Here is a 10,872-nt window from a genome sequence, read left to right on the forward strand (position 1 = left end):
AGGCGAGGACTTGTGGGCAGTAAATTCTCTCTCTCCCCTCCCCTCCAAATTGTTGCACTCCCTGCCTACAAAGATTATGGAGCAATACTAGAGGGAGAGAACGGGTCTGCTAGAGTCCTCCCCTTCTTACCAGAGAAAGCCTGGGGAAAGCAGGAGAGGGGAGGGGATAGGGTGGGCAGTACTTCACCTTTAAAAATTAGTCTGCATCCCAAAAATAAAATTACAGACCTGTAGCATTTTAGGAGTTCACAGCAAATGACAGAACTCTTTAAGACATAAAGCAAAGAACGATCTGGTGGCTAAAGCACAGGATCTGGAGCCAGGAGATATGAATTCCATGGTGGGTTCAGAGACAGGTGTCCTCAGTGACCGCGGGCAAGTCACATAACCTCTCACCATCTGTGTAATCCAGATAATGCATACTTCTTAAGAGGCTCTGAAGCATTTCTGAGAGGCTCTGCAGAAAGACACTATGAAGTAGTGTGGCCCAGTAGACGGGGAAGAATTGGGTTTTGTTCCCAGCTTTGTCACCGACCTATTGTATGATTTAGGCCAATTCACTATCTCTTTCGGTACTTCAGTTTCCCCATCTGCAAAAGGAAATAAAAACACTGGCCCATCTTTATAAAGTGCTTTGAGGTCTGTAGATGAAAATGGCTATACAGCAACTAATGAATATTACTGAAACTGGAGAGGGAATTTACAGTTAGAGTAAAGCGATGCACTGAAATTAAGATTTATGTTATACAGCCATGGGTCTGGTATATGAAATAAGTGCCATTTACTTAAGTAAGACTACTCAATCTGGGTATGATCCAATGTGAATTATTCAGAAACTGTATCAAATTAAACTGAGTGGGTATGAATTTTTTTTTTTCAATCAATGTCAGTAAGTCATAGAGTATATTCACAGAAAGGCCATGACTCCTAAATGCGAATAAGGCTGGTCTTATGAGACAATAGCTAGGAAATTCAAAGCTAAAGCAGATTACTTGCCTTTACTTTAAAGTATTAAAAGAACAAAAAACAAAATCACACTCCTCACTGGTAAGAGTTAAGGAGGGCACTTGTTTGCCACTTTTCTCAACACTTTAATAATACTTAACACTTTATATAAACACTTTTCAATTTCAAAGCACTTTATGCACATTAATTAATTCATTCTCACAATCTCCTTGTAAGGTAGGAATTATTATCCTGCATATTATAGATGGGAATCTGAAGAAGAGACATTAAATGAATTGCCCAAAGTCATAGAGGGAGTCAGTGCTGGGATTAGAACCCAAGAGTTAATGGGGGTGATTTTTGGTGCTCTATACTTAAAGAGGATTTTTTTTTTTTTAAGAAATGGCGATGGGAGCATTAAAAAATACAAAAGGAACTGTAACAGCTCTCAAGTGAACACATGTATGGGGTCATGCCAGTCCATAGTGTAACGACATTGATAAAAGCAATTATTTAGGTAATTAAATCCATAGTTAAGAAAGTGTGATAATTCGCTGATAGACTGCTAGTACCTCCCACACGGAGTATGAATGATATATCCCAGACCCTCAACTTTGTACTCTGCAGAACATCAAATTAAGAATTATGTTTACATCAGTATCTCTCTCTCTAACAGAAATGTAATCTTGCTAATGCTGATCTGTGTGGCAGTCCAAATATTTTTAATTTGAAAGTCCGCCCCCTAGTGAAATTAAAGATGAAGTTTTAGAATATGTACAGTGGTGACTGTGCTCAGAATAGAATCAGATTTTTATGGCATTTCTAACGACTACGCCACACTTCATTTCCACTTGAACAACAGGGAAAAATAAATCAAATAGAGCTAATTTGTGAATTGCTCCTTTGCAAATGTCTTTGGGTTACTTTTTAATCCACAGGCCCTGCTAGGTGGATGGTTTAGTTGTCTAAACTTCAGATTAAAAATACTTAGAACCACCCACCCACGCACATACACACACACCCACGCACACTTGAAACCAAAGCTCCAATAGCTCAGTGTCGCCCTTCCAAGGCAGATAAACTAAGTTCTACACAATTTACCAGGGCTTTGGAGCGGAGCCCGGAGCTGGAGCGCGGACCAGTAGGTTTTATGCCTGGAGCTGGAGCGGAGCCGGAGCAGAGCAATTCAAAAATTTGATTGCTCCAAATCCCCCTGCAATTTACTATGTCTATGAGGAACTGGAATGAGGTGGTCATTTTGAAGAGACCTTATAAACTGATATCCTATTTGCTTGAGATCCTCTAGGCTTCTCCAGTTGGGCTTCTACTCTGATCAAAGGCATCTGAATATACTAAATATGGAAATTCACTCTAACATTCTGGATCATGAAATGAAATGGCATGACTTCGGACACAGATGAATCCAACCTTTGCAATGTCAATGGGTATCACATATGAAGTCCACAGATCAAAAGGTATAGGAACCTCCCAAATCTGTTCCCAGATATGACCGCTATATCATAAAACACAGCTCTTTCGAAAGGATATCACCAGTAAGAATGGCCATATAAACAATAATGGTTGTGAGCAAGTTCTTGCTACAAGCTTTCACAGCTGTGACTTTGCCTATGTGCAGGTTTGCTTCAATGCATCCACATGAACAAAATATGCTAGTAGAACACCCTGCAAACATGCTCCATGTGCTTTTTGATCTGGTGCAGTCCCATCATGAATGAACTCTACACCGGACATGTCATGATAAAATTGATCTTTAGAGCAGAGTTTATTTTTTAAATTTCTCTGTCAAACTATGAAAACAGAGCCATCCAGCTTGCAGAACTACCGGTCAATATTAGCTTAAATAAATTTAGGTCTGGTGGACCACCAAACTTACCCAAGGAGGAGGATAGTGCATGTGTTGCCTGTTCAGTGATGACAGAATAATTCCACCTCTGTATACCACTAAAAGGAATTAAACAAACCTGTTAGTGTTTACTCATTTCTCTACATACTTAGTCCCTAATTCAGGACAGCTCTTAAACACATGTACAAGTCCCACTGAGGTCAATGGAGTTTAAGCACATGCTTAATGTTAAGCAGATACTTAAGTGCTAACCTGAAGAGGGACGAATTTAAGCACATGCTTAATTGCTTTCCTGAAATGGGGCCATAAACACTTGCTAACATCTCTACTACTTACTAAATGCAAAATCTCCACTAATGTAATATTAGGGTTGCACAGTTAAATTCACTAAAGAGTGAAAAATGCAAAAGGTAAGCATTTTAAAAGCAATGTTAACTGTGCCACATTTCCACATCCCACATGGACCACAGCTTAGCAGAGAGACCATCTCCCTCCCATTCACACTCATGTAATGTCCCTCTGGCAACTGCAGCAATTGCTTATTGGAAAAAATATTTTTCAATTATGTGGCGAATTTTTAATCAGACTTCTCACGGGTTTCTTTCCCTCTGAGGGCTACTATAACATGCCTTGCATAGAGTTTGTAACACTGATAATTTCTGAGTTGAAAGTAAAAAAGCTGCAATTCTGTCCCATAATTCAAAAAGACAAAATCAATCCATTTCCAAGAAAATTCCCCTTTATTTCCAAAAATGTGAAGTTTCAATCCCAAACGGATACAATCCTACTTTTGTTTGTACAGTACTACTATTCGGCCCTCAGGCACTACTATAATAAATATGATTATTATTTTCCCAAAAGTTATAATCCATTTTATATCTGACAAAAACCAAAGTGAGTCAGTTGTATCCAGCAAACATTTAAATATGCATTTTGCAAGCAGTGGAAAATTCCTACTGTACTCAATCCCACATGCATTGATTTTGTTATTTTCCACCCAATTCTTTTTCCGACTTAACAACTCCTTCCTTGAGGAAGACTACTTTTAAAAGATCAGCAGTGGAAAGACAATCTCCTGAATGTTCTTAAAGTGGGAATTTTTCTTTCAGAGACACATAACCCAAACATGACAAAGAATTTACTTGAAACTTATTTTAAGTAATCACCTTAGAACAGGGGTAGACAACCTATGGCACACGTGCCAAAGGCGGCACACGAGCTGATTTTCAGTGGCACTCACACTGCCCAGGTCCCGGCCACCAATCCGGGGGGCTCTGCATTTTAATTTAATTTTAAATGAAGCTTCTTAAATGTTTTAAAAACCTTATTTACTTTACATACAACAATAATTTAGTTATGTATTATAGACTTATAGAAAGAGGCCTTCTAAAAATGTTAAAAAATCATAGAATCATAGAATATCTAGTCCAACCCCCTGCTCAAAGCAGGACCAATTCCCAACTAAATCATCCCAGCCAGGGCTTTGTCAAGCCGGGCCTTAAAAACCTCCAAGGAAGGAGACTCCACCACCTCCCTAGGTAACACATTCCAGTGCTTCACCACCCTCCTAGTGAAATAATGTTTCCTAATATCCAACCTGGACTTCCCCCACTGTAACTTGAGACCATTGCTCCTTGTTCTGTCATCTGCCACTACTGAGAACAGCTGAGCTCCATCCTCTTTGGAACCCCCCTTCAGGTAGTTGAAGGCTGCTATCAAATCCCCCCTCATTCTTCTCTTCTGGAGACTAAACAATCCCAGTTCCCTCAGCCTCTCCTCATAAGTCATGTGCTCCAGCCCCCTAATCATTTTTGTTGCCCTCTGCTGGACTCTTTCCAATTTTTCCACATCCTTCTTGTAGTGTGGGGCCCAAAACTGGACACAGTATTCCAGATGAGGCCTCACCAATGTCGAATAAAGGGGAACGATCACGTCCCTCGATCTGCTGGCAATGCCCCTACTTATACAGCCCAAAATGCCTTTAGCCTTCTTGGCAACAAGAGCACACTGCTGACTCATATCCAGCTTCTCATCCATTGTGACCCCTAGGTCTTTTTCTGCAGAACTGCTACCTAGCCATTCGGTCCCTAGTCTGTAGCAGTGCATGGGATTCTTCCGTCCTAAGTGCAGGACTCTGCACTTGTCCTTGTTGAACCTCATCAGGGTTTTTTTGGCCCAATACTCTAATTTGTCTAGGTCCCTCTGTATCCGATCCCTACCCTCTAGTGTATCTACCACGCCTCCTAGTTTAGTGTCATCTGCAAACTTGCTGAGAGTGCAGTCCACACCATCCTCCAGATCATTAATAAAGATATTAAACAAAACCGGCCCCAGGACCGACCCTTGGGGCACTCCGCTTGAAACCGACTGCCAACTAGACATGGAGCCATTGATCACTACCCATTGAGCCCGACGATCTAGCTAGCTTTCTATCCACCTTACAGTCGATTCATCTAGCCCATACTTCCTTAACTTGGCAGCAAGAATACTGTGGGAGACCGTATCAAAAGCTTTGCTAAAGTCAAGGAATAACACATCCACTGCTTTCCCCTCATCTACAGAGCCAGTTATCTCATCATAGAAGGCAATTAGGTTAGTCAGGCACGACTTCCCCTTCGTGAATCCATGCTGACTGTTCCTGATCACTTTCCTCTCCTCTAAATGTTTCATAATTGATTCCTTGAGGACCTGCTCCATGATTTTTCCAGGGACTGAGATGAGGCTGACTGGCCTGTAGTTCCCCGGATCCTCCTCCTTCCCTTTTTTAAAGATGGGCACTACATTAGCCTTTTTCCAGTCATCTGGGACCTCCCCCGATTGCCATGAGTTTTCAAAAATAATGGCTAATGGCTCTGAAATCTCATCCGCCAACTCCTTTAGCACCCTCGGATGCAGCGCATCCAGCCCCATGGACTTGTGCACGTCCAGTTTTTCTAAATAGTCCCGAACCACTTCTTTCTCCACAGAGGGCTGGTCACCTTCTCCCCATATTGTGCTGCCCAGTGCAGCAGTCTGGGAGCTGCCTTGTTCGTGAAGACAGAGGCAAAAAAAACATTGAGTACATTAGCTTTTTCCACATCCTCGGTCACTAGGTTGCCTCCCTCATTCAGTAACGGGCGCACACTTTCCTTGACTTTCTTCTTGTTGCTAACATACCTGAAGAAACCCTTCTTGTTACTCTTAACATCTCTTGCTAGCTGCAACTCCAAGTGTGATTTGGCCTTCCTGATTTCACTCCTGCATGCCTGAGCAATATTTTTATACTCCTCCCTGGTCATTTGTCCAATCTTCCACTTCTTGTACATTACCAGCACGCGAAACCTTAAATTTGAGTGAATAAATGAAGACTCGGCACATCACTTCCGAAAGGTTGCCGACCCCTGCCTTAGAACATATAATGGCTGACAGGGGTCAGGCTGGAGACTCTTGCCTATATGCTCGGGGTCTTACTGATCGCCATATTTGGGGTCGGGAAGGAATTTTCCTCCAGGGCAGATTGGCTGAGCCTCTGGAGGTTTTTCGCCTTCCTCCGCAGCATAGGGCAGGGATCTCTAGCAGGAGGGTTTCTGCCGATTGAAGTCACCTAAAACAGGATTGGGGACTTCAACAGCAGAGTCCAGGGAAGGGGTAGGGACGGTTTTATGGCCTGCAGCATGCAGGGGGTCAGACCAGATGATCATAATGGTCCCTTCTGACCTTAAAGTCTATGAGAAGAGAATATACCAACCATGGAAACTTTCAGTCCAGAATGACAATTTTGGGGAAAGATATGAGCAAAAGAAAATATGGGATAATAATGAAAACCTTTTGCAACCTTAACTGTTGCTACCAGAGAAACCACAGCCTCACACTATATCGTGGTGAGTTTCTGGAGACCGTTATTTACCAGCTACTCCTCTCATCTGATAAGCTGATGAAAGAGCAAGACATGCATGCCAGAAATTCATGGTAGCGAGGTTCAATAGTGCATGCATATAGTCTAGTTACTATACATCCCATCTATAAAACATATCTGCACAGCTAGGTTAATGTGCCATTAAGTGCACTGTGATATGTTCACACAAATGTCAACAATGTCCACAAATAAACTGCACTGTAAGACTAGTAAAGAACATGTCAATGAGAGCACAGAGTATGTTAACAAGAAAGGAACTGCTCTACAATGTCAGTACCCTCATATTTACATTATTTAGTCACAGCTGCATAATGAAGAGCAGGGGCTGATTAAAAGACAAAGAGCACATGTACACATATGTGAAATACCAGTTTATCCCTTTTCTATTCTATGAAATATCTAACAAGCACCTTGATCATCAGAATTCTAACGTGATATATACTGAGTACAGTGAGCATGTTTCTATTCTCACATGGGGCTACTTTTTTCCAAGAGCTATGCTCATTTCACCTTTAACACAGTTCATCTTAAGGACTAACAAAAACTGTTAAGTGTCTTTGGAAAGAAAACTTTTTGTGGCATGGTTGCACACAGAACCTTCAAAGCAAAACTTTGTGGGGTTTAGGTTTCCTCCTCAGAACTCACAAATGAGTTCTGTGCATAATGTTAATCTGATGCAGTTTCAAATGAACTGTTCAAACCCTTCCCCTGACTAAATATGTCTTAGAATAAAAACAGATTTTTTTTAACAAAAACCCTTTGTTAAATTACTGCAAGTGCAAAACTACAACAAAAAGTGATTATAAAACTATCTGTGCACCAGGTGAGCCAAATATGGCTCCTTCTTCTGCACATAGAATCTGCAGAAATTATCTCCCCATCTATAAAAGACTGTCTGAGGGACTTATACCCAGGCATACATTGATTTTTGGGATACATTTCACTATACATTGGAGTATCTTCTTGTTCTCTGTGTGTAACTGTTAGAAAAAGCACCGGGAATTACCCGTGTTACCTGTTGTATGACCATGAGCAAGTCACTTCCTTCAGAGTAAAAAAGTGGATAACAACCTATCTAGAGTACCTGGCAGGAGAATTGTGAAGCATTTTGAGATGTGAGGTATTATATAAAAGGACAAAGTATTATTATTAATAAAAGTCACTTTTTTTTAATAAAAACCATAGCTCTGGCCCAATGGCATTAAAAAAAAAATCAACATTTTAATTTTTAGAGACTTCCATATGCTTCAGAGATTTCTCTGTCTCTGAGACAATGGTTATTTCCAGTCTTGGAGATGATAGCACAGAAAAGTTAGTGTGAAACACTGCATTGATCACTTGCATATACTGTTGTTCAGCAATGACAAGATTTTGTCATGGCCATGGTTTATATATTGATCAGATGGGGCAGATGTGTTTGTTTTTGAGGAATTTCAACATAGTTCAAAAAAAGTTCTATAATGGGACAGCTTCTTTGCATCTACTGCTCAGTTTCAGCATTTGGACACTACTTTAAATCTTGCAATGTGCCATTAATTCTATGCTTTCCTGCCGGCATAATTAAACCACCCCAATGAGCAGCGTTAGCTATGCTGGCAGGAGAGTATCTCCTGCCAACATAGCACTGTCCACCTAGCACTTTTGTCGGTAAAACTTACGTTGGTCAAAGGTGTGTTTTTTCACACTCTTGACAGGTTTGCCAACAAAACTGCTAATGTAGACAAAGCCTATTTCTTCCTATTTAAACCCCTGCAGCTTGTGATTAGCATAATAATATTCCCGATAACATCACCTGTTTGCACTCTTACTTATTCTGCCTCAACTAACTGGAATGCTGTCAGCTGAGCCAATTTCTTTTTTAAACCCCCAACTGTAAATCTTCCTTTTCTCTTTTCCCTAAAGCATTCTGTGATGCTGTGTAAGAAGGATGCTACATAAATATTGAACTGTATATGGTCTTACATCCGGCAATTCTCCTAGCTCCTTAGTGCCATACTGACATCTAATGGCAGCGCTGAAAATTGCAAATTCACATCACTGCTTAAAGGAAGGTACATCACCAGGAAATGAGGGATTGATGGTAGTGATATTTCCATCATTTTATTTCAACAGCAGCTTACAGATGAAGGGTCATAATAAACCCAACCAGAGATTACAACATAAAAATACTGACCATTAGTGGCTTTTTGTGGTAAAAATGGGAAACTTCATGAATTTAGCTAGTAGTGTGTTAGCAAACAGCACTGCATGGCACGTTTCATTAAGGCATCGTTTGCCAACTAAGAAGTCTCAGTTCTGTTTTACAAAACCAAACAATCCCCACAACCCAAAAAATTAACAGGTTGGTTCCTATTAAGTCTCCCGAAGCTGTTTTTTCTCTCCAAAAACACCACAGTCCTTTGGCCACAGTTGTATGTTCAATAAACACTGTATGTTCAGTCTCCCCTTTTTAAGTCTCAAGTTTTTATTCACCAAGTGAAGCCCCAGTGAAAAGTCTGTGAGGTGTTTAATCATGTTGCGCAGACTGCAACCAGCCAAAGTGCCAGCTTAGCGCTGGGGTGGAGGCAGGGGCTGGCCAAAGCCCCACAACCCAGTCACCTCTTCAGCGCGGCGCGGCGCGGCCCCGCTCTGAGCGGTGTGTGGGTGGGGGGGGGGGTCCCTGCAGCCAGCAGCGCGCGGATCCAAGCAGCGCAGGCCGTGGGCGACGGTCCGTCCCGGGAGCGCGCCAGCGCGGAGGGCGACGGACCCAGCACTGCCCGGACTCGGGGGGGCGCTGGGACCCGCTGTCCCTGAGACTCGCGCGGGGCCTCGCGCGGCAGCGAGCTGCTCCCGGCCCCTGGGCCTCGCTGGGCCGCTTCGGGGCCCCGGCCCCGCACAGAGACGAGCCGCTCCCTGCTCTGCCCCCAGCTCCAGGCCGGTCCCTCAGCCAGGCAGGGTCTGGGCTCCGCGTCCCCCTGCCGGCCCGGCCCATGGCGGGCTGGGGGGATCTGCGGAGCTGCTCCGGCTACTCACCTGACAACACGCCGGAAGCCGGTAGCAGCGGCCGGGCTCTGTGGTGCGGCGCCCAAATCCTTCCCCGCAGCCCGGCAGGGCGGGTTCCCTGTGGCACACGCCGCTCGCCGCAGCGCCCCCTGCCGGCCTGAGCCTGGGGGCCCTCCCGCCACGGCGCAGAAACGTGCCTGGCTGAATAGCGCCCCCAGGCGGTGTCTGCCCGGCCCCGCCCTCGTGCCCGCGTGTGCCCAGCAGGTTGTCCGGGGGATGGGGGCATTCTCAGTGACCTGCTCTTTAGCTCAGGTCCCACATTATACAGCGCCTGTGGAATGGCCCCACAAACATTCTTGTATTATGCAAATGGTAAATGAGGGCTCCCAGTGTACTTCCAGTCCTTGCTTTGGGTGCACTTCTCATGTCCCCTCTTCTTATCTCCTCTCTGTACAGGCCCAATCTTTTTAGTCTGCTCTCATACGGAGCCCTTCAAGTCCCCACCGCTTTGTTTCCTGTCTCAGTCAATAAGAAAAACCCACAGCAGTGAGTCGCAGAGCCGGGGGCAACAGACTTGGGTTTGCAGGACTCCCGCTACTGGACTAAAACTAGCAGTGTGGATATTCGGACTGTGCTAAAATCCAGGTTCCGAAACCTGGGGAGGATGGAGGGTCTCAGAGCCCAGATTCCAGCCCATCAGGAGCATCTATATTGCTCTTTTTAGACTAAATCTCAGTTGACTCCAGACTTCCAGTCCCACTGTCATGGGGTTTTGTTTTGTTTTCTGCAGGGTACTAAGTTCCCTATGTTTCTGCTCTGTCTTTTTTCAGTTTGGATAACTACTCAGCATTCTAAATGAAAATATAACATCAGTTTATATAATGGTTTTAGTATTGTTTTCTCTCCTGTTATTTTGATTGTCTAACATTTTATTTGCTTTTTGACTTCTGCTATGTATTGAACAGAAGTTTTCACTGAACTATCCACAGTGACATCCAGGTCTTTTCCCTGGGTGCTTACATTTCATTTAGATCCCAGCAATGTGTATGAATAGGTTAAATTATTTCTTATTGTGCGCAACCTTTCATTTGCCAGTAAAAAGAAGAACAGGAGTACTTGTGGCACCTTAGAGACTAACAAATTTATTAGGTGCCACAAGTACTCCTGTTCTTCTTTTTGCGGATAC

At 43.4% G+C, this 10,872-nt stretch overlaps 1 protein-coding gene across 2 annotated transcripts in view; it reads right to left on the minus strand.

Annotated features, from left to right (window-relative positions):
- Positions 1-9,800, minus strand: part of EXD3 (exonuclease 3'-5' domain containing 3) — a 601,904-nt gene extending 592,104 nt beyond the window's left edge. For both annotated transcript variants that reach the window (XM_034793607.1, XM_034793606.1), the window contains exons 1-2: positions 9,717-9,800; positions 2,840-2,907 (exon numbers count right to left, since the gene is read on the minus strand). The gene's annotated coding sequence lies outside the window, so the exon portion shown is untranslated. The remainder of the gene's footprint in view (positions 1-2,839; positions 2,908-9,716) is intronic.
- Between the last annotated feature and the right edge of the window lie 1,072 nt (positions 9,801-10,872).

This window comes from Trachemys scripta, chromosome 17, assembly GCF_013100865.1.
Source record: "Trachemys scripta elegans isolate TJP31775 chromosome 17, CAS_Tse_1.0, whole genome shotgun sequence".
Lineage (NCBI taxonomy): Eukaryota > Metazoa > Chordata > Testudines > Emydidae > Trachemys > Trachemys scripta.